The sequence below is a fragment of the Argiope bruennichi genome, chromosome 7 (genome assembly GCF_947563725.1).
Source record: "Argiope bruennichi chromosome 7, qqArgBrue1.1, whole genome shotgun sequence".
Lineage (NCBI taxonomy): Eukaryota > Metazoa > Arthropoda > Arachnida > Araneae > Araneidae > Argiope > Argiope bruennichi.
Window position 1 is genome coordinate 52,389,653 of NC_079157.1, and position 27,116 is coordinate 52,416,768.

The window sequence follows — 27,116 nt, forward strand, 5'->3', positions numbered from 1 at the left end:
TCATTTGAAAGCTCTAGAAACGTCAACAAGAAACGCATTCCCCACCCCAGGTTCTCTATTTTCGAGATAATGTAATATAAAACCGTAATAGAGCCTTCGAATCCAATGCCTGGACAGATTTCGTCACTTTCCGTGCATAGTTAACCAAACTGAAAGTTCCATATCTTATAGTGCAAGAAGCATAATTTAAAATAGTTATTTCATTTGATATCATAAAGTACAGTTCATCAAAATTGGACAAAATGACTAGATTAATACATTTAATAGGGTGAGTGAGCAGCTGGTCGCCGAAGATGATTAATTTAACAGCAAAAACCTTGTTACATATATTATCTCTCGATAGGTTTAGTAGTATATTTATTTTTGTCATACAATACTGACAGATATAATTACGTGAATCAAGATACAAGTTTCTCCAGGGCCAACTGCTTCATTTGTATTTTGAGGTAATTCAGGGGGTGCAGGTATACAGGGCCAGCCATCTGGAGAGTGCGGCGGGTGCTGTGCACCCGGGCCCCGCGACTGAGAGGGGTCCCACCATGATTAAGAATTAATATAGTGTTCTGAACAATAATAGTGTTCTGAATAATAAATTAATCACTGATATAAAAACTTTAAAAAAACATGAATTAGACAGATGTTCCAAAATCTCCAGGGAATTGGTGTGCAACGGGATTTGATTTTGAAAGAAAGAGATGTAAATAACGCACAAGACATATTGCCATACATACTAAATGATAATTATAGTGAGTTATTACTAAATGTATTAATTGTGTTCTTTCATTGCATTCTTTACATTGGCAGTTACGACAGCAAGTGCTGAGCGCTATTTCAGCACGCTTAAATGCACTTGCTGTATTAAGCATCGAAAAGGAAATTGCAAAAAATTGTAATTTTTCTGAAGTAATTGATGTATTAGCAAAAAAGAATCACGTACTAAATAAATATGCATTAATAATATATGTTCAGATAGTTTTTTTTTTTTTTCTTTACAAAAAATTAGGATTCCAAATGACTCCTTGCACCCAGGCCCCTTTGAAGTGAAGGCCGGCTCAGCAGGTATCGAATCACCTTCACCCCCAGGAGCCTCATGAGGGCTATATCTCACTAGGAAAATGCTGTGTTAAAAAAATGACGATAGGCTCTATCTAGCATGGAGCTGAAGTGATTAGGCTCTGGACATTTTTTCAACTTGAAATAAGCAATCAAAATTCGAAATTGCTTCGAGTAATTTCAGATATTTGCTCATCTTTAATATGGTATCGCTGCGGTCTCTTATTAACAAACAAAACAAAACATCATGTTGAGAAGAAACCTACCAAGTTCTGGTAATACGTGCTCAGGCACATGAAACGCATGCTGTATTTTTATCACGAGGTGTGAATTGCAATCCTATGTTCTATGGCAACTATCGTTCATCTCACTGTGTACTATCATTTTTTTTTAAATCTTGCAAGAGCAGCTGAATTGCCAATATAAACGGATAACGAGAAACATGAAAGCATTATATTTTTAATACACTATAAAGATACACTGAGGTATAGTCTTCAAATAGTACCGTTCTTTAAAAATAATTAGCGCAAATAATTTTATATATATAATAAATGACACATTAGTAACTTCTTACCAAGTATACAACTTCTGTACGTCGAAAATAACGAATAAAAATTATAATAACTAATCAAACCCTAAAGTAAAAAAAATTAGAAGCCAAAATTAAGAAATAGGCGAAGAAAAGTAGTAATACAAGGGATTCGAACCCCGATTTTCCAGCCCTTCCCACAAAATTTTTGCTTTTGTTCATATAGAACTCTTTTATTTATAGAGCGACATAGTTTAAAGTTCTCCTTTCATTGCAATGGGTGAAGTATATTCACAATAAATCGACGACGCTAAATATTTTTATACGATTATAAACAGTATTTTTTATATATTATATACGTTATATAATATATAAAACGTTATGTCTCGTACAAATTTTACAACATTTTAGCACAATTCATGAATTTTATTACGAAATTCATATATTTTAGATATAAATTTGCAAGCAGAAACACGAACTTATATCTTTTTCTAATGCATCTACCTAAATTTATGTTAAAAATTTTTTGTTATGACTCCTATTTACAGTAAATCTTAAAAATAAATGCAATGCAAAAATATTGCCACAGTATTAAAAATATTTATTGACAGGGAATTATTTAAATTTTAAATTTAATAAAAAAAAAGCAAGGTGAAAATTATCTGAGAAAAAGAATTACAATAAAATTGAATTAAATATCATTAAAACATTTCAAGCTTTCATTTCATTCTCTTTTATAAAGGTGTTCCAGCTAATCTAAACTTTCTCATTGTTAACATAGAACTGCTAAAATTGCTTTTCAATAGGAAAGATCTGTTTTAAATTTTCTAAAGAAACTTAATATCAAAACTGAAAAATACTGAATAAGTAACACTCGTAAACTGTAGTTCAAGTTAGGATTAGGAACATTCATTCATCTCAGAAGATCCAAGACCTAGATGTATTTTTAGCATTGAATCGATCAACACAGAAAGGGCACGCCCTCCAAACGTGCAGCGTACAAGGACGTGTTGGCAAAGAATGCCATCCGAATTAACAGGGCCTAGGAAATAAAATAAATGTAAACAGTAATATCAGAGAGCGGTTCGCTTTGAAAGAGATTTTGAGCTTAATTCACTCAGTATGCTAAGAGTGAAGTTCCCATTGCATCAAGTAGCTAAATCAAATCTCACAATATTTCAAAAGAAAATACTCCAATTTAATTATAAACTATGTAGCTATGCATCATTCGAAATATTAAAAGAATCGGTACAAGAATCGCAATGAAATATTCGAAATGAAATTTCTACAAAGCCACTTTAAAAAAAGCATCTTTCCTATTTCATTTTAATGAATATTCGAATAGCAGGAATGTAAAAAACTCGTTTTTATGATCTTATTGCACAACTACCACAGAAATTTTGTTTTACATTCTTTTCGTGTAACTTTGAAATACATTATATAAGCAAGTATATCAAGAAATTTGAATTCTCTGGGATGTTGGACGGACTGCCTTTGAACTTCCATCATTTAAAGATTTGATCAAATGAGTTTTTGATGAACTGGCCAGAAACTGAAGGATTTGGGCTCTCGCTCTATTTCACAAGAAGCAGAAAATATTTTGCAAATTTCATCAACAATTTTGTTTGTTGTGAGCAATATGTAGTTTTGCAAATATAGCACACATTTAGGAAGAAAATTTTTTTAAATTAATTTTACTTTTTATTTCCTTCTTTTGCTTGTTTTATAATATTCAATTAAATTATAAGAAATGTACAGAATACATGGGAATATACTAAAATAGTACAGTAATAAAATTTGAAATAAACACGGCATATTCGAGGAACGTTAAAAATAAATTTGAAGATACAGATTTGAAACATTCTTTAACTGGGGGATTCCTTTTTTTTTTTTTTTCAATGAAATTTTTTGAAATCCCCTATTGCATTCAAAAACATTTGTAAATCAAGTGTAGAAAATATATAGAGAAAAAACAAGAAAATAAAGCTGATAAAAAAAGAATTAATTATTTAAAGGAAAGCTATTTGGCAAGTGTATTCAACTATTATGATTAAATTGAATTATTTTATGATGCTTCTAAAAATTATTCTTGCCTACAAATATTTAAGAATGTAAGGGTAGAACTTACTTTTTGATTCAAAACAGAATGCTGGGCCGAGGTTTTTAATTTAAAAAGCCATGGTCTAATAATCCTAGCTACATCACATCTCTTCTGTCCATTCTCGATTTCCAACTCCTCTCTCGGTCCCATACCCTCACGGAGATTACGGTTACTCCCCTCCTTTCATATCCGGTTTCATTGTTAGTTCGGTAAAAGGATATTTTCAGAGTTGACGAGTCTCTCAAAAAAGCGGATCATTGGTAACATTCGATCTAATTATTCAACGTGCATCTGACTACTCTTTCAACGAAATTCCAAGTCTAGAAATTAATGCAGTGTGTCCAGGAAAAAGTATTCAAAAGTTATGGCTTATTATTATTATAGAACTATCCATTGGGATATAATAGATTATTCCTTCGACGATTGAAAACCCATCAGAGATTATTTTTTTTTTTTGGGGGGGGGGGGTAGACCTTTCAGCCGTGCATGCGTACAATAGTCAGCAATCGAACGAAGACAAAACATTTGTTCAACAGATTTCATGAGTAAAGGTTTAAGTTTTGTTTTTAATTAATTTTCCAATCAGTTTTTAGCATTAGTAAAATAACTTTGCTGTCTCATAAATTCTAATGGGTTTCCTGTTTCAACAGTTGGCGCTCCATCACACTATCATGGAAATGTTATCGCTTTATTTTGAATAGATTTTGACATATCCTAGAAGCTGGATCAGAAGAAGGATCCAACTGTCTGGAAATTTACCGCTTTATTTTGAATAGATTTTGACATTTCCTAGAAGCTGGATCAGAAGAAAGATCCAACTGTCTGGAAATGTTACCGCTTTATTTTGAATAGATTTTGACATTTCCTAGAAGCTGGATCAGAAGAAGGATCCGTCTATCTACCATATCTCCGGATCCTCAATTATAGCCTTAGTTGCTCGGAGAATATTATATTATAGACTACCTATTTTAAAATAAAAAACTGAAGCTGTGGTTGAATTGAAGAAGCATCTCATTCAAACAGCTCACCTAATAACTCTCGATATGCTACGAAACACTTGAAACAGAACTGGTTTAACGTTTACACATTCAAGGAAATTTACAGATTTTAAAACTTGGTCTTCCTATTTAAATAATAACAAAAATTCTAATGATTAATTCAGTAATAACACGCTATAACTTCTGGATATTTTTGGTCCAGGCATTCTTTATTACATTCGAAACCTGTAGTGTAGAAGAAATGCCATTATCCGTATGCGGATTCATTTTCAAAAGAGGTAGCAAGTCAATGTTGATTTGATGCCAAATGGAATGTTTATTCAAGTTTAAATGACAATTTAACTTTTAGTAATCGATCTCTAATGCATATAAATTAAAGTAAAGGATGTAATTTAATTTATAATTTTTATTTGCTTTTAGAAAACAGAAGAAATTAAATCATTTTTAATGAGCTACGGGTTCTTATACTAAATGAAATATAAGAAAGATTCCGCATTCATCGTGATGTTTCAACAATTCAGCACCTTTAGGCCATGAATTAGATACAAATGTTATTTGATAATTTGCTTGAAAATTCTCTTATTAATTTCAATCGCAAAATATACATTAAAACTTTATTTAGATTGCTGGTTCGTAAATAATCAATTATTAGATGATAGTGCAAAAGAGCTTATTTCGCAAACAAAAATCCCATTACATTAAATTTGTAACTATTGCTAATCGCGTCTAATACAATTAAATCAATAGAAAAAAGCTCTTATAAAGCACGTTCTCGCAAAAGAAAAATCTCTTAACATTCCAACTGAATAAAATATAAAAACTTCCCCCATTTTCATAAAATATCTTCAAGTTACGCTGAAATAAAAACTCCATAATAAATAATAAAGTAAAATATATGCAGTGAAAGAATGTACGTGCTTGCTTTGCAGATCAAACCAATTCAACCATAGCAATAAAATTTGGTATACATAAATGTAAGAGGCTGACAATGTTCATTTAGATGCGCTTTTTTAAGATTTAAATGATAATATTAAATTTACAAGTAGGCAAGATTTTGACATTTTCCCTTGATAATTTTCGAAAATATTGATGCATATAAAAAATTTTTATATCATCAGAAAATTAACTTTTCAATGATACAAATTTAATTATCGTGAAATTTTTTTCCCGGAATTTTGATAATTTAAAAATACTTTTAGAAAAATTTTCAACAATATTTTCATTGCAGCAATGAAATTCAAACTTTAATCGCGTGATTTTCTTCCATTGTTTAAAATAAGGAAGTTTTTAAGGAAATTTATTTATTAACTACTTTATGGATACTATATATAAGGAATAAAAATATGAAACTACAGTACAGCGAATTGGAAGGCAAATTATCCAGACATTTTTGATGGCTCTATGATATAATGTTCTAAACATCATTAGGATTATTCACAATATATATAGAATAGGTGCACAATATATAGAATAGGTGTCACGTTATTAATTAAATTCCACTTTTTAATGCCTTTTGAATTGTTTGTATAGATTTTTTTTAAATGTTTAAGTATTTTGTAGGTTTTAACGTTTACACATTGATATATAGCTTTGCTCGCGTTTGAAATCCTTTCGTGTGTAATATTTTTAACGTCAAACCTACTTTTGTCTAAAATAATAAACAAAATCTTTTTGTCGTTCAAAATCTTATCGTTTGTTATTTTCTGCTTTCCATTAAAATTAAAACATCAAATTAACCAGACGATTTTTAAAAACAACTAATTTCCTTCATAAGTTATTAATATTTTTTATATTAGAACAAACTTTGTTCGTTAATTTGAAATACAAGAATGGTTGTACTCGTTTGAGCGATTGACTTAAACTTAGTTTCAAATATAGTTTAGTCATTATTTAAGATCAATAAAAGCATCGATGAAGAGAAGTATTAATAGAAAACAAAATCTAAGTTTTTTTTTTTTTTTCAAAGTGTAAAAAAGACAAAATTGTTAATTTGTTTATTAATTTCAAAATTGTTAATTGAATTCGGTCTAGTTGTTTCGGAGGGAAAGTGAAATACACCTATCTACATAGTCACAATCATTTATTTGATGCCAGTAAGTAACTTTATTCAGTAAATTATGAATATCATGCACAAGAGATTTCAATGAAATTAAACACAACTAGTCACTCAGGCGAAGCAACTAGTCGTCAAAGGCGGCAAGTATCGAAACATCAGAAATTTCGTTCTAAGTTGAAATCCCGAAGTTAGGTCCATACGATAAAAACATATGTAATGGATTAGTGAAAACAACGTGCAGTCTCAAGCGGTTAAGTATGCGTCACTCTCTTAGGTGATAAAGAAACAAAATTCGAGCATGCACGAGAAAAATTAAGAAAATGGAGAGAGAGATGACACAGGTGGACCAAAAATGTGCCGAAAACAGAGAAAGGATTGAAGACTTTCACAAAAGCCGAAGAGCAATTTCATCTACATCAGCACATTGTTAAGAAACTGAGGGACAATCCTAAGCAGGCAAACGAATTCATCACAGTAAGAAATACTTAACTATCTTGTGATAACATATATGATAATTTTGAAATTTTATAATTCTGTTTTAGTAAAATATAAAACTGCGTATTTTAATTTAAATTATTGGTACGATTTTTTTTATTTTCACTAGGGGGAAGACCGAAAAACATGACCAAGGACTTTGTATGTTACAACTTCTCCAAGGGTTAGAAAACATGAAAGGCTCAAGTTTAAAAGCATGTTTTCATAAGGAAAACTCTTATCCGCTATTGGCAGGGTCCCACTGTTGCTAGATAAGGGAGATTCTATTGTATCTTTATCGGTTTGTACTGAGCTGTTACTAAACATTATCGTTCGTATTACTACATACAAGTATATAATTGTCAGCCAGCGGTAGACTGACTGAAAGTAGCTTAGATATCATAGATTTGCAAATTAGTAATGTAATTCCAATGAAGATACACTGCATTTGGTCCAATTAATTCCAACAAGGGTCAAATGCTATCAAATTAATGTAATGCAAAAAACAAAATGGATAAATGAGGAATCGGTTCATATCATTGTCATTTGATGATGGTTCAGAACCATGAGCCCCGCCCTAAACCGCCCTCGTATATACAAACTAAATGACGTACGACGTTAATCTAACAAATCAAATCTGTCAACTTGTGCGCCTTTTATAACAAACGGATTTTAAACAAGCATAAAATATTACGACAAGGTATTTACTTGGTACGTTAGATATAGCTAATAATTATTTCTGAGGATGGATTAAAGACATCTGCATACAACATGAAACCAATAGTTATTATGTACAGTTTCTTCCAAATATAATTTCAAAATAGAAATGAAAATTATCTAAATTAGGAAAAATTCAGTAAGGTTACACATTTTTATAACAACGATTAAAATTTCTCGAAAATATCGAAACATTTATACCGAAAGTACAGGGAAACATAGTATGCAAATCGAAGTGATATCAATGTATTTCTGCAATAACTAACAGGAGAGAATGGTTAATTAACTTGAAAGTGATTTAGACATCACTTCAAGATGGGTTTATACTCATCCAGTAATAAAATTCCATTAAATTCACGCGTGCGCAGGAAAAAAAGATCGCGCTTGCGCTGATAGAGCGGAATAGGCAATGCTTGTCTTGACGGTACAAGTACTAGCTACTGAACAATTTCTGCGCATACGTGGTTTTACTGGATGGACTGAATGTAAACCCATTGTAAATAACTAGCAGCACTAGTATAGCATTAACCTAAACACATCAATTCTTGTTTGTATCCTTTCCAAAGTCATGATTGGAAAATAAATGACATGACAAGCCAATAATAATCCAGCGAAGAAGGAATATTCTCTTCTCTATTTTCTATTACATATTTTTATTGCAAATAATACTAATAATTAAGCTCTTTAGGAAAACAATAATCAATAAAAAACGGCATTCCGCTTGTTTTTGTTTTAAATTCACGTAAAATATTTCCGCCATAACTGGAAAACAGGTTAATATGTGCGAACAACAAAGCCCAAAATATTAAATAATAGCTTTTCTACATTACATTTTAAAATACGGGCTTCAACAAACATTGGCTGTTACTACTACAATTCTGTAACAAATTCATGGCTGTTAAATGCGAAAGAATGAACATTGCATACAAACACTTTTCATATTATAAGTCAAGACTGATTAATAAAATTTTCACCAAAGACATAAAGCAATTTACATACAAAAACTTGGCAATTACGGGCAATCCCAAACGATGCATTGTCCCATCCAAACTGATCTAAAAGTCGTCTCGGTAATAATTATGCTAATTAGCAAAATTACCAAAATTAACTGAGTAGAACTGATTTCAAGACAGTCTTACACTTCCACAAACTAATCAAAGAGGATTTTTGATTGAAAAAAGATTAAAAAAAGGATTTTCGCTTTTACATGGGTTACGAGAAGAGTTTTGTATAATAACAAAAAGAAGATTCCGTAAATATGATTAATCGTAAGGGAAGAAACTGAAAGGATGCGTTTCACAATTCTCTGAAAATCGGTATGAAACAGCGATACATAAAGATGAAATAATTATATTTCACTAATAAAAAGAAGAAATTATTTAAAAGAGAAACAAAAGTACTTTACATAATAAGCTGCTTACAAAACTGCTAAGACCTCATACCTTAAATGAAAAATGAGACAAAGCTTGAGAGTATAATTAATTTGTGCCGCAGACCATCTTTGATCTAAACTAATATTTTCCCGCTTTTTCGTATATGAAATAAACAAAGAAATCATTAAAATATATAGACCTGGAGATTTCGATACATGTTTACGTTTTAGATTTCCTTATTTCGAAAAAAGAAAACATTTCTAAAATTGTACAGACGATCACTTGAACTCCACAACCGGGAATGTGAAATTTCGTATGCGATTGCCACAATAAAAATGCAAACATGCATCAAAGTTTGATTAAAATCTTTCAATATGAAACCATCTGTTAGTGTGTAAGTATATATATATATATATATATATAACTCTAAAACTTTGAAATTTTTTATGTGTTCTTCCCGAGAAAATTTCCGATCTGTAGTCTATTTTGGACTAAATGGATCATCGAGAAAGCGCTTTGTTCCATAACACAACTCGATTATCATCAATTTAATCCTTTACTTTGCGAAAAGTGATGAAATGCATTATTAAACGAGTATAGGAATTCCTTTCAGGGCTTAGAAATCTTAGAAATAGTAGCAGATCTATTTTAATTCTTAAAAAATATTAAATATTAAAAATTAATTCTTAAAATGTGAAAGTGTTCGCTTTTATAATAATTATCCAATAGGAATATGAAAATGATATATCACAATGACACTAAGCCTCGACGCATGAATCGAAAGGGTTAAACTAAATTTGTTTAAACCAACACTGCATATTGAAGAAGGGCACATGCGAGTGAAGTGGAAAAACTTGATTTGTTTCTTCGAAATTTTTGGAATTTAGTAAAGAAATTATACAACATAGAATACATAAGAAAAAGGTTAAGTATTTTTTCCGAATATGAAATGATATATTGCAATTTCCACATACCTCATTAGCTTTTACGAAATAAATCATTTAACTTATCTCTTTCGCTTACAGTTAGAAATTATTATGCTATTTCATACTTCGTATTAAAAAAAAAGTTATCCAAATGAACAATATAATAAATGAATAAAGGATATTTTAGAATTTATATGAGGTCATATTATTATTATTTGGATTTATGCTAATGTAAGTAACATAATATTAAACAGCGTTGTTTTTGTAATACTGTGGATTGAGTATATGAAGCAGGTCTTTTTTTTTTTTTAAAATAAAAAGTTGGGCTAAAATTTTATAAATGGAATGAAATACTAAGATATTTAAAAATGTACAATATGAAACTTTAAACCAAAAACATTCGCGAACATTTCGATATACAGACGTAATCAGAATCTTATTCTAAATAAATTCTATTTTTATAAACTATATTATTGTTAAAAACATTGAATATATTATTCTCCTTCATACAAAAATATGAAATTAAAGAAAACGAACGCCTAACATGAAATATAGTAAAAATCAAAGGGCAAATTGAAATTTAAAAATATTATATAAAAGACAAAAGCTGAAAATTAAACCTCTTCAATAATAAATATATACTTCAATAATAAATAAATATATATTAATATATAAATATGCATTACTTATAATATGAAAGTTAAAAACTAATAACTAAGGTCAAAACAGCATTTTAGATTGAGAATATATTTTTATGTTCTCGATCTCACAAATAAAAAAAAAGCTGCGTTAATTTCCTTCGACAATAAATATAATCCCTGCAGAGAAAAAAAAATTGAGAATAAAAGCCCTTAAAAAAGTCTGCAATAATGGTTTTATACACTAAAATTAAATTGTAAAAATATTCGGGGTTTTTTTCCTCTTATAATTTGAACATTAATGAAATTGCATAAAGATGCAAGTCTTTTTTTTATTATTATTTATTTAATTCCAATGCGGAAGAGGAGTGGTGAGGGGTGTGAGGTGGAAGCGCAAGAAAGAAAACCAACAAGAACCTCGCGAACTGAAACAGCCAAGGGGGAATGGGAAAGTACGAAACGGGAAAATAGTCCTAGCTTCGTGGATGGATATCGCGGAATGCGAATGAGTGAAACGGTCACATCGTAGCGTCACTTCAATGACGCGATCCCTCCTTTCATACTAAATAAGAAATGTTGCGTAAGCGATGCGTTTATCATTGATATGTTGATCTATTTTAGCTTTGTTTCTTCACTTTTTTGAGTAAGTAGGCAGTTTTTTTTCGCGTTATTTATATATTGTTCGAAACGGACTTAATGTCCATACCTCCGCCCCGATTTTGCTGGGAATGATAAGAATATTCTAAGTGCCCAACCTAGCACTTTCTGGCATATAATCACACACTTGTTTCCTATTAAATTTAATAGAATTGAAACCGATAGCATGCAGAAAGGTTATTCCCAATTCTAAAAAGGGGAATCGTAGTTTGTTATGCGTTTATTTTGAAAAAACATTTAAAATTATTTTTAAAAATAAATATTTTTATAAAATTGCAAGATACAATTTAACAATATAACTAACTATATTGAAATGTATCGGTTAAGAAATCTGAAATTATCACTTATAAATTAAGTAGATATTATTCTATTATATTTCATTTTCGTTATCTTGTCGTTCTGGGGCATGTAATTGAAATTTAAACTTAAGGTTGTGCTTCTGTTAATAGTTAGAAAGATGGTACTTCGCATTCTAGAAAATGGGATTTTCTTACAGAAACGTACAGGTTACAAGTTATTTTTACCAAGCCGACAGAAAAAAAAAAGTTGAGAAACAAAAAAGACATCAGATGCAAAAAAAAAGGGGGATTTCAAGAACAAAGAGACCACGACTTCTTGCATGGTAAGTTATGGGTGAAAGGAGGTAAGTCTACAAGAGATGTTTTCAGTTTGTAGAAAGTAATATGCTTACCAGTTTGGAACGTTGACCCCTGAAAATTTAGATTAAGACTTTTAACAAAATAAAAATTTATGTCCAAGTAGATATTGCTTGCGCGGTCATTAAGAACGACGCGATCAGATGCCACAAGAATTATGGGATTGATTTTCCAGCTGTGTGGTCGACTCGTCCAATGCCGCTAACGGGGTTCTCTTAACTGAATGAACGGGCGCCACGTGTCTTACCTTTTGGAACCTTGCAATAGTATGGTAAGGTTAAATTCACATTTAGTTGTAGATATCATTTTAAAACAATCAAAATGCTAGAAGATCTTGTTTATATTCATGATCACTGCTGAAATGTTATTGTTAACTTAGCTCCGAGTTTAAACCTACCAATGTCTAATCTGGTAGAACAATTCTGGTCCTTAGACTATATTATTATGAATATTTATTCATTTTTCACATCACAAACTTTAACAAGAATAAATTTTAAAACTCATCCATGATGCAATACAAAGAAAGCTATTTATTCAATTAAAACAGAAGCTATGTCCATTTTCAACATTCGGACGAAATGCTCTTGCCTATCAGTCAGTATGCAGATTGTACTATACACGATTTTCGATGTCATTTTCAATTTTAAAACAAATTACCATGCTAAAACCTGCTACTACAATTATCTAAAATTTTACTATAATCAAAATATTTAGTTTTAAAATATAACAGACTTAAGTACAAAATCCTTTAATCACATACCTGTTGTTGAAACAATGGGCAATTAACGGTACTGATAAATTAACGAAATAGTGTTACCATACATAATTCATTCAGATCTGACAATTGTATGAAATTAATCTTCACTGAGGTTTAACAAAATGTTCACGGATTGCCGAAAATTAGCAAATGTTTGATTTTAGAATTTTCGCGCGATTACTAGCAATCGAGAATTAGTGAAAAAAAAACTATCTGTGCTTTTTATTCCAATCTAGATTTCATATAGATTTATGTCTTTAGCACTATGCAGTACCATTTTAAAATACCTACATGAAAATATTCATGAAGGAATATTTTTCATATTAATAAATAATTTTAAGACAAAAAATTATATAAATGTGAAAGATACAAAAGGAAAAAAAGAAAATGTTTTTATATTTATATCTTCTTATTATTCAAGAAAGAAGACATAAGAAAATCTTTTTTAGAAATAGATTACTTCTTTAAAAAGATTTATATTTTATTAAGAAAATTACTTTTTCCATTAGAAAAAAATACATTGTACCTTTTTCAATAATCATAATAAATCAACTATAAATATTTCATTTCCACAATTGCTTTACATTGAATTTTCATGCCCATTATATTACTTTAAAAATTATACTGAAATTATTATTTAAAAATTAATAAATGCACTATGTATAATTTATTCTTAAATTTTCATATTAAAATACACTTTTTTTTTTCTTTGCCAGGCAAAGGAAATATTATACACTGTAAAACAAAAACAAATAATTGTTTTGTTTGCTAACTGCAACCACTTTAATAAAACATAATCAAATTCAAAATTTTTAATTATGAATGCTCTTAACAAGAACTGGTTCATCTGAGATAATGCTAATATTAAAAATAATAATAATAATAATGAACAGTAAACTGCAAAATTCAAAGTTCATTTTCTTAATTAACATATGAAATTAAAAGAATCCCAATACAAGGAATCAGTAACCTTATTAAGTCCAACCTAAGAAAAGGAGATGTTATATTCCAATTGGGCAAATCTTTTTATCATAAGAAAGAAAATAAAGAATATGTTTTAATTATTAAATTGAAGTTGTGACCTGCATTAATTACACACATGACATATATTTTTATACTACAAATTAATATAATAAATCTCAAATAAGTTTTATTTGTTAGTTGGATTTTTTTTAACAAACCAGCATTCCAAAGACTGGAGGAGTAAGGCCTTTTTTAATTCATGCCAAAATTAACTGACTTTGACTGATAAAGCCAAAGCTTTTTTATACTGCATGAAAAATATTCTATTTATGTTTATGTAGAAACTTTTTTTTTAATCTTACAGCACATTACATGCAGCATTATTGACCAAATAGTAATTTTTAAGCTTTAAGAGAGAAAAATCATTTCTTGCTGGATAAAAGAATTTTGATTTACATGTAAACTTTTGTATTTAAGCTAAATAGATCATGAATAGCAATTCAACTACACAAACATGATAATTTTTAAATAATATGCTATGAGATATTTTAAATAGCTTTTTAAGGCAAGTACAGTGCTTTCAAAATTATTATAGAATTATCCAGACAAGAAATTATTTTTTCAAATGCATATGTATCTCTTACAGGAAATTGACAATTATGTAAAGAAAAATAAAAAAAAATTAATAAATGTAAGTGTTACCTTATTTTCTTCTAAGTAATGGTGATTTTAAAAATTTCATTTTTCAGCAAATAAACCTTAACTGAAGTGTAAACTGTGCAACTTCTACTATCTAATATTGAACAATATACTATTATAACTTTATCATGAAACATAAGAATAACTTACTCATTTTGATAAAATCATGTTCAAAGGAAATAAGCTCTACAATTTTTGTGCATTTAAATCTTTCCCTTTTTTGTTTGTCCCCAATCCTCAAATAATTCAAAAAAAAAAAAAAAAATGTTGGGGTTTGTCATAGAACAATTTTTTTTTTAATTATCGCAACATTAAGAATGTGCATTATGGCCAAACACCATCAATGTTTCAAAAGTCATTTGTTCAATCCTCATTTCAAGTTTTATAAGCAACTTTTTAAAAAATTAAGGATTCCCCCCCCCCCTCTGTTATTGATAAAAATAATTCACATACCTTTTTAAACATTCAGCTCTGACTCAACCATCAATACAAATGGGGAAAATACAACTGCAAGAAAAAAAAGAAAAAGTAATCAATTACATGGTACGAATAAATACAAGTACTAATTTTTGATGAAATAAATACTCATCGCATTAAAGTTTTATTATTTCCAGTTTGGATAGTAAGCATAGTACTGTTATAATGTCAAAGCAAACAACTTAGTCTTGAAGGGTGACACCAATATATTTCCATATAAATTTTTATAGTCATTTATCCAATAATGTTAAAATTAGAGGAAAGGATTATATAGATGACACAGATGCCAATTTTGAAATGCAGAGTGAAGGCAAAGTAATAATGCTTTCTTTTTTAATACCAAGCATGGAAAATTAGAAGAGGAATAGTATTGTAGTTTAATAAGGGTAAGTGATGCCCTGGACCTCTTATCTTACCCCCCCCTTTTTGTAGCACAGATCATAGACCAAATTTATATAACTAATAGACTAGAATTTATATAAAGGATTTGTTTTAGTAGATTTTAATCTTACTCTCAAACATTCAATACATAAAGTAAATTTTTACACTGGAAATCCATAAACATGCAAGTTTAATGAAAAACCAGAAGAAAAAAAAAACAGCGATTAGTTTTTAGCCGAGAGGGAAGGCATCTTTCCCCCTCCTTTAATACAAAAAAAAAAAATCTTGGACATTAGCAAAATATAAGTATAAAACAAGAAGTATATCTTGAAGTGATTTATTAAAAATTCATTGGAAATCATGAAAAAATACAAGGGATATTGTATCCCAATTATATATAAATGAAGATTAATATATTTATGTCCCATTTATAGATCTTGTAATTTTAAACCATGGTTAGATGATAAAGTTAACATCTGAACTTTCCCTCTTCTCTCCCAACTTTTACACTATAACATCATGAAAACCTGATGCATTTAATGTGTCCAAGACATATCTTCACTGCAGTTCTTCAGTGGGATTGGAATTTGAACCAGCAAACCTATGGTCCTGAAGCCAAAACCTTATCACTATTGCCTCTAAAAAAATTATTTTTATTACTATAGCCCTTAAAAATACTAATCATATATTATCAGAAGAGATACTGGGGAAATAACTATCTATAATGATACCCAGAATTGAGCTGAAGCACTGGGAGACATAAAAGGATAAGTGCTTTGATATGATTCCCCCCCCCTAGTCATCATTATTGGCTTAAGAAGACAAAATGGAGCCAGGAAATGGTATTACTTTTTTACTTCCTCAACATGTTTGACTTTTAAAATTGATATAAATATATTAATGTTTTGTCTTCATGTTTATTTTCCATTGCTAGTGCCCTGGATATCCTCACCTACATTCCACCTTATCATTTTCCAATTAAATATTTTGCACAATAACTTTAAGACAATGAACCATAATATTTTGTTTATTAGTAACATGATTTCAGAGAATGTTCCCATTTCTCATAACATTTAATCAAATACGAATGTGTCATCATGAATATGTACATAAATTGATTCATCAGTCTTGATTTCAAATACATAACAATCAAATTATTAATGAAGCATCATTAACTTGGTCCAAAAATCAATTGTTTGAAAATATTTCTTATTCTTAGTCTGTGTCATATTTATTTTTAAGCATACAAGTAAAATTTCTAGAACCTGTCTCCTTGTTATATTTCTACGATTCATTATTCAGGTAATTCAAATACAAAATTTCAGTGCCCATTTTTTTTTTTTTTTTTTGACAAACTCAACAGGTAGTTAAATTTTAAAAAAGTGTAAAACTTAATAGCAGTTTTTTCAGAAATTCACATGTATTTGAAAAATGAATCACGATCATTTCATGTATTCATCTATGTTTTATTGTACTATTCTTTTATTGCACATTGTTGTACCATCTAAAACAAGTCCCACTCTTCAATAGCATATGAAGTTTTTTAGTCAGTTTTCAAGTAGAAGTATAGTAATAAACATCAAATATCTTGAAATCACTTTAACAGTGAATATATAAAACAGTGGAAAATGTATACATTGGTGATAAGTGTACAGTCTTTTTACACAATGTAAAAAAGATTCAATTTTACATAAATTGTTTAGTTAGAACTAAAATTATAAAACAATATTCTGTGAAAATTCCCAAACTTTTTTTTTTTACAAGTTCCTATATTTTATCCAATTTTTTAAAGACCTTAACTAACAGCATTGTATCAAATAGCAGCTAAAAGCCATCCAGTTTTCTATAGAAAAATATGTGTAAGAAGTAGAAATGTGCTGTAATGAGTTAAGCATATAAATCTTTCAGATATTCCATCTATTTTAATATAAAGCAATGAAAAAAAAAACACGGTAAATAGCACAAACAAATTACATGCTCAACAATTATATTTCACATAATCAATTATTACAGCATGAATCATAAAACAACCTTGATATGAATTTTTCCTTCTGAATATCTGAAGTTCAGAATTCATGTTAACACATGATTTAGAATATTGCAGCAACCTGGAATTGTAAAGGTGATGCAATTTCAGGAATGAAAATGTAAACATATCTTTGAAAACTTATTGTATACATTACACAATGAATTTTAACTAACATTAAACAAAAGCCACTGTGAATGATCTTCCCAAAACTTTTTTGCATATTCTTCAATTAAATTTAATTCTTTACCTTCTGCCTTCACATAAAATTATGAAGCTTGAGTAAGGGCACAAATGAACAGTATTTACAAAATATAAATCTTGAGTATGAATCTAAAATTTCTACTGAATCTATTGTGCGAATATGCATTTCAGACATCTTTTTACCAACCAAATGAAACCAAAATCTGCTATGGAACAGTTGTAATCACAAGATAACATGCCGAGTTTCATCGATTTAAATTATTCTGTTTACAAGTTATTATGTTTGCATATATACAACAGTACAGATAATCAACCCTAAGACAGATTTGGTTCAAAATTTAATAAGAATCTATATTTTAAATGACAAAACTTTGAACAAAAATTTTTCTGCCTAACTCTTTGCATTTTCAAGATAGCGAGTTTATTTGAACCGACTCATTTCCTGTGAATCAATTTCATTCAAAGCTTGATAAAAATCTACAAATTTTGTTGTTAGTATATATATCAAATTTTATCTGCCTAATTCAAAAGATCTTGAGTTATCATGTACACAGATAAACAGACAATGCCAAGACTGTGTTTTTCAAACTCAAGGAAGTCATAAAAATAGAGATTCATCACAATTTTTAGTTTGAATTTTCTGACGATTACAATAATTCCTATATACTTTATATACGAGAAAGGAATAGTGTCACAACTATTCATAAAAAGATAGGAAATTACAAAACTATTACAATTTCTGGATTACAAATAATTATACATAAGCATCAAATAGGTTAAAAATTGTGCAAAAATAATAAATTCGTAAAGCCAAAAGGACTAACAGGAAATTTTGCAAAAAGAAAAGACGACTATTATACATGTTAACAAAAAGCATGTTTTCTTTTGAAAAGAATTTAAGCTGTTCTATATTGCAAAATAACACTTAAATGATTCATTTTCAAGGTTTTTACATATGTCAATCCACTATAGATCAGTTTGGTCAAAAGAAAGAAAAAAAATAGTTTATTACGATTCCCCATGCTTCAAAAAACTAAATTTCTGAGATCCAATATTTGCAATAATTTCTGAGAAGCAAGTGAATATTTCGGGATAAAATATTCCAAAAGATAAAAATGAAATATTTTTTTGAAAGGCCAGAGTTGAACAAAACTATGACACATAGGGGAAAAAATTAATAATATGTTTAATCTTTTACTTAATGTTATAGATTTAGATATAAACATCGATAAATTAATGATGCAACTTTAAAATTAACTTGTATGAACAATTCATCAGGTTGATGCTTTTTCAATGTAATATTATTTTATTTGATTCATAAACTTTCAGTTAGTAAAATTAAAATAATATAATAAGAGAATTAAAATAATTAATTAAAAAGATTAAAACTTCTAATTGTTAGCACAATATTTAAAGAAGTCCATTTTTAGGAAAACATAACTTACTAAAGGTAAATGATTTATTGTAAATTTGGAATATATCTTTTAATATAAAAAAATTAATTAGAACTATGATTTAACTTAAAACAATGGGTAATTTCTTGAATGGTGTTTAATAAAATTCCTTACAACAAAATGAAGAGGAAACACAAGAAAAATATAATAAAATTTTACAATCAGTGAAAATTTAAAGTTACTATTAAATTATAATATGATAAACAAGACCTCAAATTGGCCAACCTTTGGCAAAATTCACAGCTCAAAAACACATTTTGAAATGAACAATGTTCAATTTAAGTAAAAAATGAAACTCAATGCAAAACATTAAAAAAAAAAATTGATTTACTATTATAATACAGTCAGTCTTCTATAACTTCCAATATTATTTTGCCAAGAGAATGAATTCTTCTATGTTCAAGTACATGATAAAATTTGATACATAAACAAATATGAAGAACTGTGGATACTAAATTATTTTACAATGGTGGAATACAGTGATAAGTGCAATATGCTCATATTGTTGATTTTTATTTTGGAGGGGGAGGGGACTTTTAGGTGATATTTGTTTTCAACACTTAGCAAAATTAATCTTTCATTTAAATGATGTTTATTATGTAAATATATGCAATTAGTCAATAGGAACTAAAATAGAAAAAAAGTAAAAGGATTTGATTAGACATATAATTCCTATTTTGCTACACTTTAAACTCATTTGAGCAAAATGCTTATTATCATCAATAAGCATTTTTTTTTTAAATTCTCAAAAAAAAACTTATTAAAAATATGCATTAACTGTCATGTTATCAGAAAACATTATACAATTAAAATCTCAGATGCCTATTGGATTTCAACTGAGCAGTGAAATCCATTGAATTAAAAGACAACAAAACTACAAGAAGTAGTATAAAAAGATATTGCTGAATGAGTTGTCAAATAAATATGATGGCAAAAAATATAAATTGTATTAATTATAAAATACTGGAATAATATTAACATTTTGCCAAGTATAAATGGCCAAATTGCTATCTGTTTCATGACACTCAGTTATTGCAGTATTTATAAATATTGAGTATCTGCATAAATAATGTGTACACATACAAGAGTGAGCACTCATTATGAATTAAAACATGCATTCACAATTATCACAACCTAAAATAAATTATTAACTTAATCATTAAGTTAAAAATGCACAGAAATACCAAGCTAATTTGACAAGTTAGTTAAAAGAGGGACCTCAGAATAAAGCTGTGATATGCCTAAACCTGCCATATACATGTCTATAAATAAAGGGTAACAAAAAAACATTTATGTACAAAACTACAAATTAAGCTAAACAAATTTGATTGGAATAAATTTAATACCACAAAATTCCTTAGGGAGCAAAGAAGATTCCCAAATGAAATAGTATTTCTGAAATAAAGGAATAATATAAAGTTTTAAAAAACAAGACAAGTTTCCCTTAGAGTGTATACACATTTGAATGGCAAAATTAATTTTAAAAACAGTTCATTTATATATTACAATTTATAAAATATAGGAAAAAGTGTATTATTGTTTGCTTAAAGAAATAACTTAATACAAAAGCCTATGTTTACATGTGTTTGTTTGTACATATGCATGTATGTACATATATATATATGTTTGTACAATGATCACATATGCAACTGACAATATTAGTTCTTTTTAAAAGTTTTAGAAAAAAACATTTTCATTTTGAGGAGACAAAATGAATATTAAATACTGACAATATTATTCTGGATAATAATGCTCTTGTTGATATTCTAAGCAGACACTTTTAGAGTGATTCAATTTCCTTTATTAGTGAAATATGGCTCAATTATCTAGGCTCGACTTATGCCATAAAAAACAAATCTTGGAAAATACTGTTTTTATGAAAAATTATTTAAGAAGGAGGATAATATTACAATGTTCTTGTTAAAATAGATATTTAAAACCCTTCTGGCATATGGAATACATATCAAATTATAGTTAACCTTAGAGATTTTGCAAAACAAATAGTTAGAAGTCTTTAATTTTTGGGGGGGAATTAATTGGCAATGGAATAGAGCAAATCTTTTAAATGTGTCTATGTGTAAGCTTAGTAAATTAAATATTTTACTTGATAATTTGAGATCAGTCATTACATACGTAACAACCAAAGTCTGGGAGAAGACGTTGTCAAGTAAGATTTTATTAACAATAATAATCTTGTAGACCACTTTAGAATTAGGAAAGACAAAATAGAATATATACTTCATTTTCTTCAGCATCTAAGATGTCCCATCAACAACACATGTTTGTTTTCTTTTTAATTTAAAAGCTTTTGATAAGTATGAAACAATAAATTGATTGTTGTGCAAGAAATACGGTATAATAATTAGGTTATGGGCATAGATTTCCATTTTATCCTTCAAAAAAATGAAATTGTTTAGATGAATCAGCTTTCTGCAAAATTTAGATTGAATTGAAATATAACACTGAGTTTAGTTATGAAACATGTTTAACATTTGTTGAACATATCTTGTGGCATCAGCTTTAAAGCAATCGTTAAGGAACAAGACATCAATTATTCTCTTATCAATTTACAAATGCTTATAGTAAATTAATGGCTAGTTTGCTACTTTTTGAAATTAGAAAATGAATCCTTTAAATTTAATTGAAGCTTGTAAACAATCACCCAGTAAACTAACTCAATAACAAATAACTCAAATATGAAAAATATCCAAAATACTAATTATACTTTTTTTTTTTTTGTTATTACATTGGCTATAGTTTGATTACCTGATTCTGATATAAAAACATTATTTTTTAAAGCCTTTACATACCAACATAAATATAGCTCTGGATAGGACAGGGAAGTTGATGCAATACAATGAGAACAAATAAAGCTTAATAACTAGATCTATCTTGGAATTAAAAACTTTAAACTTTGGAATTAGCATTAAATTTTAAAAAATGTGAAGTTTAATGTTGCATGAATCATCAGGTCTCATGAGACCATTCTTTCAAATTCTACATTTTTATGAGAATAATCTTGAGCACTTAACATTAAAAAATTTTATTCCACTAATAATATATCTTGCAAAATTATTGAATTTTAACTCTTAACTTATCTAACAATTGAACAATATCTTTATTAGGCTTCAAATTAGCATCAGTGAAAAGAGGGAAAAAAGGTTGAGGGTAGAAATTCCTGCTTTATTTCTAGTTCAGAATTAACTATAATAGATGTAATCCTGGATAGAACATTTTCACACAACCATAACAGAAAAGTCCAAGTTCTTGTATATATGTAATATTATACTGAACTTAAACAATTATCTTATTATGTCACAATATGTATCCATTATATTTCATTTCAATGTTAACCTTTATCAATGAGATTTTGATGCTCTTATGGAAATTTTTATAAATCAAGAATTTACCCTGGCAAATCACTTTTTTTTATACAAATAGGGTAGCACAGAGCTTTAACTGATTAGGGGCCATACTTATTAGTAACATAATTTTTTTCCTTTACTCTGAAGACATTTATGACAGATAAGATATCATCTCATTTTGTCCAGGGATGGACAGTTCTGATTAACATGAAAACCATTCAACAACTATAAATTTCTTGAACACAAATGATTTTCTGAACTTAAAAATATATTTAGATTGTAATTCTTTTGATTTACAAAAAAATTTCTGGTTATAAATTCTAACAAATTAAACTTTTAATTTCTTAAAATGTTACCACCACCCAATACAAGTTTAAAAAATAAGCAGTAAGTAAAAGTTATATTTTGTAGATTGAGGATCATAAATTCAAGCTTGATTGAATTAAATACTACTATTTCAGTTAGATGACAAGCTTATTAATAGAATGCACAAATATAGTATTAACTTAAGTATTCTGAACACATCTTTCAAACATATAATCTAATCAGAGATCTTAAGTATGTTGATTGTGTAAAATAGATACCATTAGTCCCTTAATTAACCATGTATGTGTATCAATATACAATCATAGGTCTATACAGAATTGTCATTATCATATATATGCCTTAGTAAAATAATTTTCTCTGCAATTTAATACTAGACATATCAATATTCCATTGTTTTGGAATACAAAATGCTCATTAAGCAGAGGTTGCCTATATCTTTAAAAAAAAAAAAAAAGAAAAGAAAAGATTGATACTGTATAATAATTCACATTTTGTAAGAATAACAAAGATGGATTAAGTGGTAAAGGTGAACAAATTATGGTAGATTTGACTTACTATGTTCAATTATGAGAGAATAAATAAATTGAATATTTTAACCAAACTAATTTTGAATGCTAAACAACCAAGAAATAAAAACAAAATTATTTCATTGCTTTTATTTTGTCAGTTTGCAGAAATGATTTGAGAAATAATAATTCTTATAAAAGCATTAATTTGATAATTTATTTTTATAAAATTAAAAAATAATTTATCACATTTATTAAACACAAAAAAAAATTAATGCAAAAATCAAACTTCTCAATATTGAATGATATAAGATTAGGGAATATTAAAATATACAAAAACTAAAAAAAAAAAGCACAAAATGTTTAAAATTTTAATAAATGAAAAATCGCTACAAATACTTGATGTCTATTTTCTTTTACATAAAGAATTGTATGCAAAAACCTTGTACTAATCAAAAAGTTGAAAAAGGAGTTTGATTTAAAAAAAAAAAAAAAGCACAAGAGAATATTATTAAGGGTAAAAGCACTTTAAACATTCTTTACATAGGTAGGCATGCTTCAGCATCATTATAATAACAGATATATATGCTTCAGCAAATATATCTGTTTTTAAATCTGGAAAGGAATTTACAAGGAAATGAGATAAATTGTAATAAGAAGATACTTTTAGAAAGTATTTCATTTATAAATAAGATAACAATTATGTCACAGTAATGACATATCACAAAATAATTTTTTTTTCTATGAATCAATTTTCATGACCTAGCATGAATAAATAACATTTATAAAAGGAATCTAACAGAAAAGTCGATAACAATTTCGAAGGCAAAAAATATAGCAAACTGAACTATCAACTATATTATCATAAATGCTTTCAGATCTAACTAAGCTTATTTTGAAAATTGTTGTGTTCAGTATCTTACCTAAACTTAAAGCAATATGATTTGCATTCAAGATGTTAGAAATTTAAAATGATGATGCCTACAATGGGATATTATGCAGTCTACAAAGATATGTTTGTTTACTTACAAGATTGCATTAAATGGCCAAGATTAAGAAAGCCCACCTTTCATTTTCTATAAAATAAAAAATTCTTCCTTGCCAATAATAATATCACACAGATAAAGAAATTTTTCTTTATTCTTGAAAGATACAATTCTATGCAAATAAATGATTATTATTCTGATAGAAAGACCATAGAATAATCACTCAAGACCATAGAACAATTCTTCTAACAGCAATAATAATAGCAGTTTAAAGAAAGTTATCAATAGAACAAAGAACCTATTTTATATTATGCTCAATTTAAATTCTTTTTATTTATCAATCTATATAGATTAGCAAATCAAAAATTATTAATCACTATTTAATATTTATATTATTTATTTTAATGCTTCATTTCAATTATCAATTTTATCTACAAAAAGGCCAAATCCATTTTTATCTCTATAAAGCTTTAAAATATAAACAAATGTCATCAGATAGTTCAGTAGACATAAATAGATACAAAAAAGATTTAATTATCAACAGATCTTTATTAATAATGCAAGCACAACTATATGTATTTCAAATTAAATTTAGATCACCTTTTAACAAAGCTGACTCATTTAAGCAAGAAATTCTATGAATAAGCATATCTGAGTACTAAAAAAAAATAATGCTTGAGAATTATTTTGAAAACAATCCATTTAGTTTCCCTTATTTTAAAATAATTGAAACAATTTTTCAGGAACTTAGATTTGAAATCACCTTTAAAAAGTATGGGTCTATTTCTGAAATTCATACTTCAGGTATTTAGGATTGTAACTACTTTTAAACAGCATGGATTTATTCCCAAAATTCATGCATTTACAACTAAAAAGAAGCAATAAAATTACAATCACTAAAAAATAATAGAAATTAGAAATATCTTAACTTGATACTAAGACTGGTCCTCTATTTCCTATAAACTGATCTTAGCCAGTACAGTTTGAAATTATATATATACATACATATATATATTGACAGAACATATTAGCATCTAAAAAACTTCTCCTTTTTATATAAGTTTGGGAGAAATAATTACAATTTTTGATATAATTTATAAAAAATATCTGGACTGATAATAAATTAAGATTATAATCTGTTATTAAATGAAATTGCATACTTGGAGAATACATGTGCTAATAATGTATAGGCTAAATTTCATATTCTATTTTCAAATGAAAACTTAATGACCTCCATATAAATATCTATTGACATACTTTCAAAAACAGTTTGCTTGAGAACAATAACTGATATTTTCTTCTGCATATCACATACACACAATTTAATTACATAAGTATATGATGCTTAGACATGTTTTGATTTCTCCCTGCAAAATTTATATATGTATATTAAACTGATCGATAATTGCGAGGGCTTAGTAAAATATAAATCAACATATTTGAAATAAGATAAAAATTAATAATCTGAGAGATACTTAAGTTTTATGGTGTTTTGTATAGAAAAAAGAAGCAAAATGCGCAATCACTACGAATTACATATTAATTTGCTTAGAACAATAAAAGAAACAATAATAAATTATCGAAAAAATCCTTTTTTTATATTAAAGCTATTTATAAGCAAAAATTAAATGATTTTGAATGACAGCATTCTCTATTCTACTGGATAAATTACTTCATTCAAAATGATAGAATATTTTAATACAAGGTTAATAAAAGTTTTTAATAGATGGTATAATTTAATTATAAGATGGCTATTATAAAGAAGTTAAATACATATAGCCCTTATCTGCCTTGTATAATTAGAATGGCATAAAAAACTTCGAAATACGGCAATAAAACAAACTGGGATTCCATTTCATTCGTGCAAATAAACAAAAAACAATTACAGAATGACTTATCAATAGTTTTTTGTTCGAATTCATTGTTATATTTTAGGAACAACGTGAAATGAGTTCAATTTCCACAATGACTACATACAAGGTTCATACACAACCTCAATTACAACGGTGTCAAATTCTTACAAAATCTAAAGCAAGTTGAATGTATATGAAATAAGAATTTAAAAATCATTGTATATCAGAATAACTTACCTTTGAACGATGTTTTGTGTATAAAATGGTTCACTTCCACGCAACAAAACGAATCAATCGTACATTATCTTGCCCAAACAAAGCATCATTATGGAGCCCTATGCAGAAAAATGTATTATGGCGCGTACCACGCTACAAGTATAACACGTGTGGCATTCGAATATCAATCAAATGCGATTCTTAATACCCTCCTTAAACAAAAACAATGTTATGTCCTAACTATAATTTGAAAACAAATTTAGCAATGATGAAGCTATAGCACCTCGTCTTCATTTAGGCTTAACAAGGAACTCGGCATGTCCAATTTCAACAACCTTCTTCAAGAACAAAAGTTACATCAAGTCTATTTTCTAATCTATAACAAAGATTTTTCAATCCTAGTTCAAGAAAATCGGAAAATAACTGTTATTTCAAGAAAACTACAACATTAACGCTGAAATATTACGTATAATAAGCGAGCTGTGAATCGCGTGCAGCACAATGCGAACATTCCTTCTTCCGCAGTAAGCTTGTACTCTGATGTCCTTCTAAGCGTTGCTTTGTGTTTTCTGTTTCCTTGAAATTCAGTGTCTAGATTTTCTTCTCAAAGATCGTCAGTGGTTTAACATAGAACAGGACAAATTTCAGTAATACCTAATTTTACCATAATCATGCAATTATAAAAATTGGTTGAATCAGATTTTGCTTTTGAAAAGTGGCAACT

At 28.0% G+C, this 27,116-nt stretch overlaps 1 protein-coding gene across 2 annotated transcripts in view; it reads right to left on the reverse strand.

The window, feature by feature from the left end:
* Positions 1–26,910, reverse strand: part of LOC129975769 (uncharacterized) — a 65,802-nt gene extending 38,892 nt beyond the window's left edge. The window contains exons 1-2 of one of the 2 annotated variants that reach the window (XM_056088974.1): positions 26,414–26,910; positions 15,051–15,104 (exon numbers count right to left, since the gene is read on the reverse strand). The gene's annotated coding sequence lies outside the window, so the exon portion shown is untranslated. Of the gene's footprint in view, positions 1–12,213; positions 12,324–15,050; positions 15,105–26,413 lie in introns of those variants that run through there. The other variant, XM_056088975.1, reaches the window with a different exon arrangement.
* Positions 26,911–27,116: the final 206 nt, after the last annotated feature.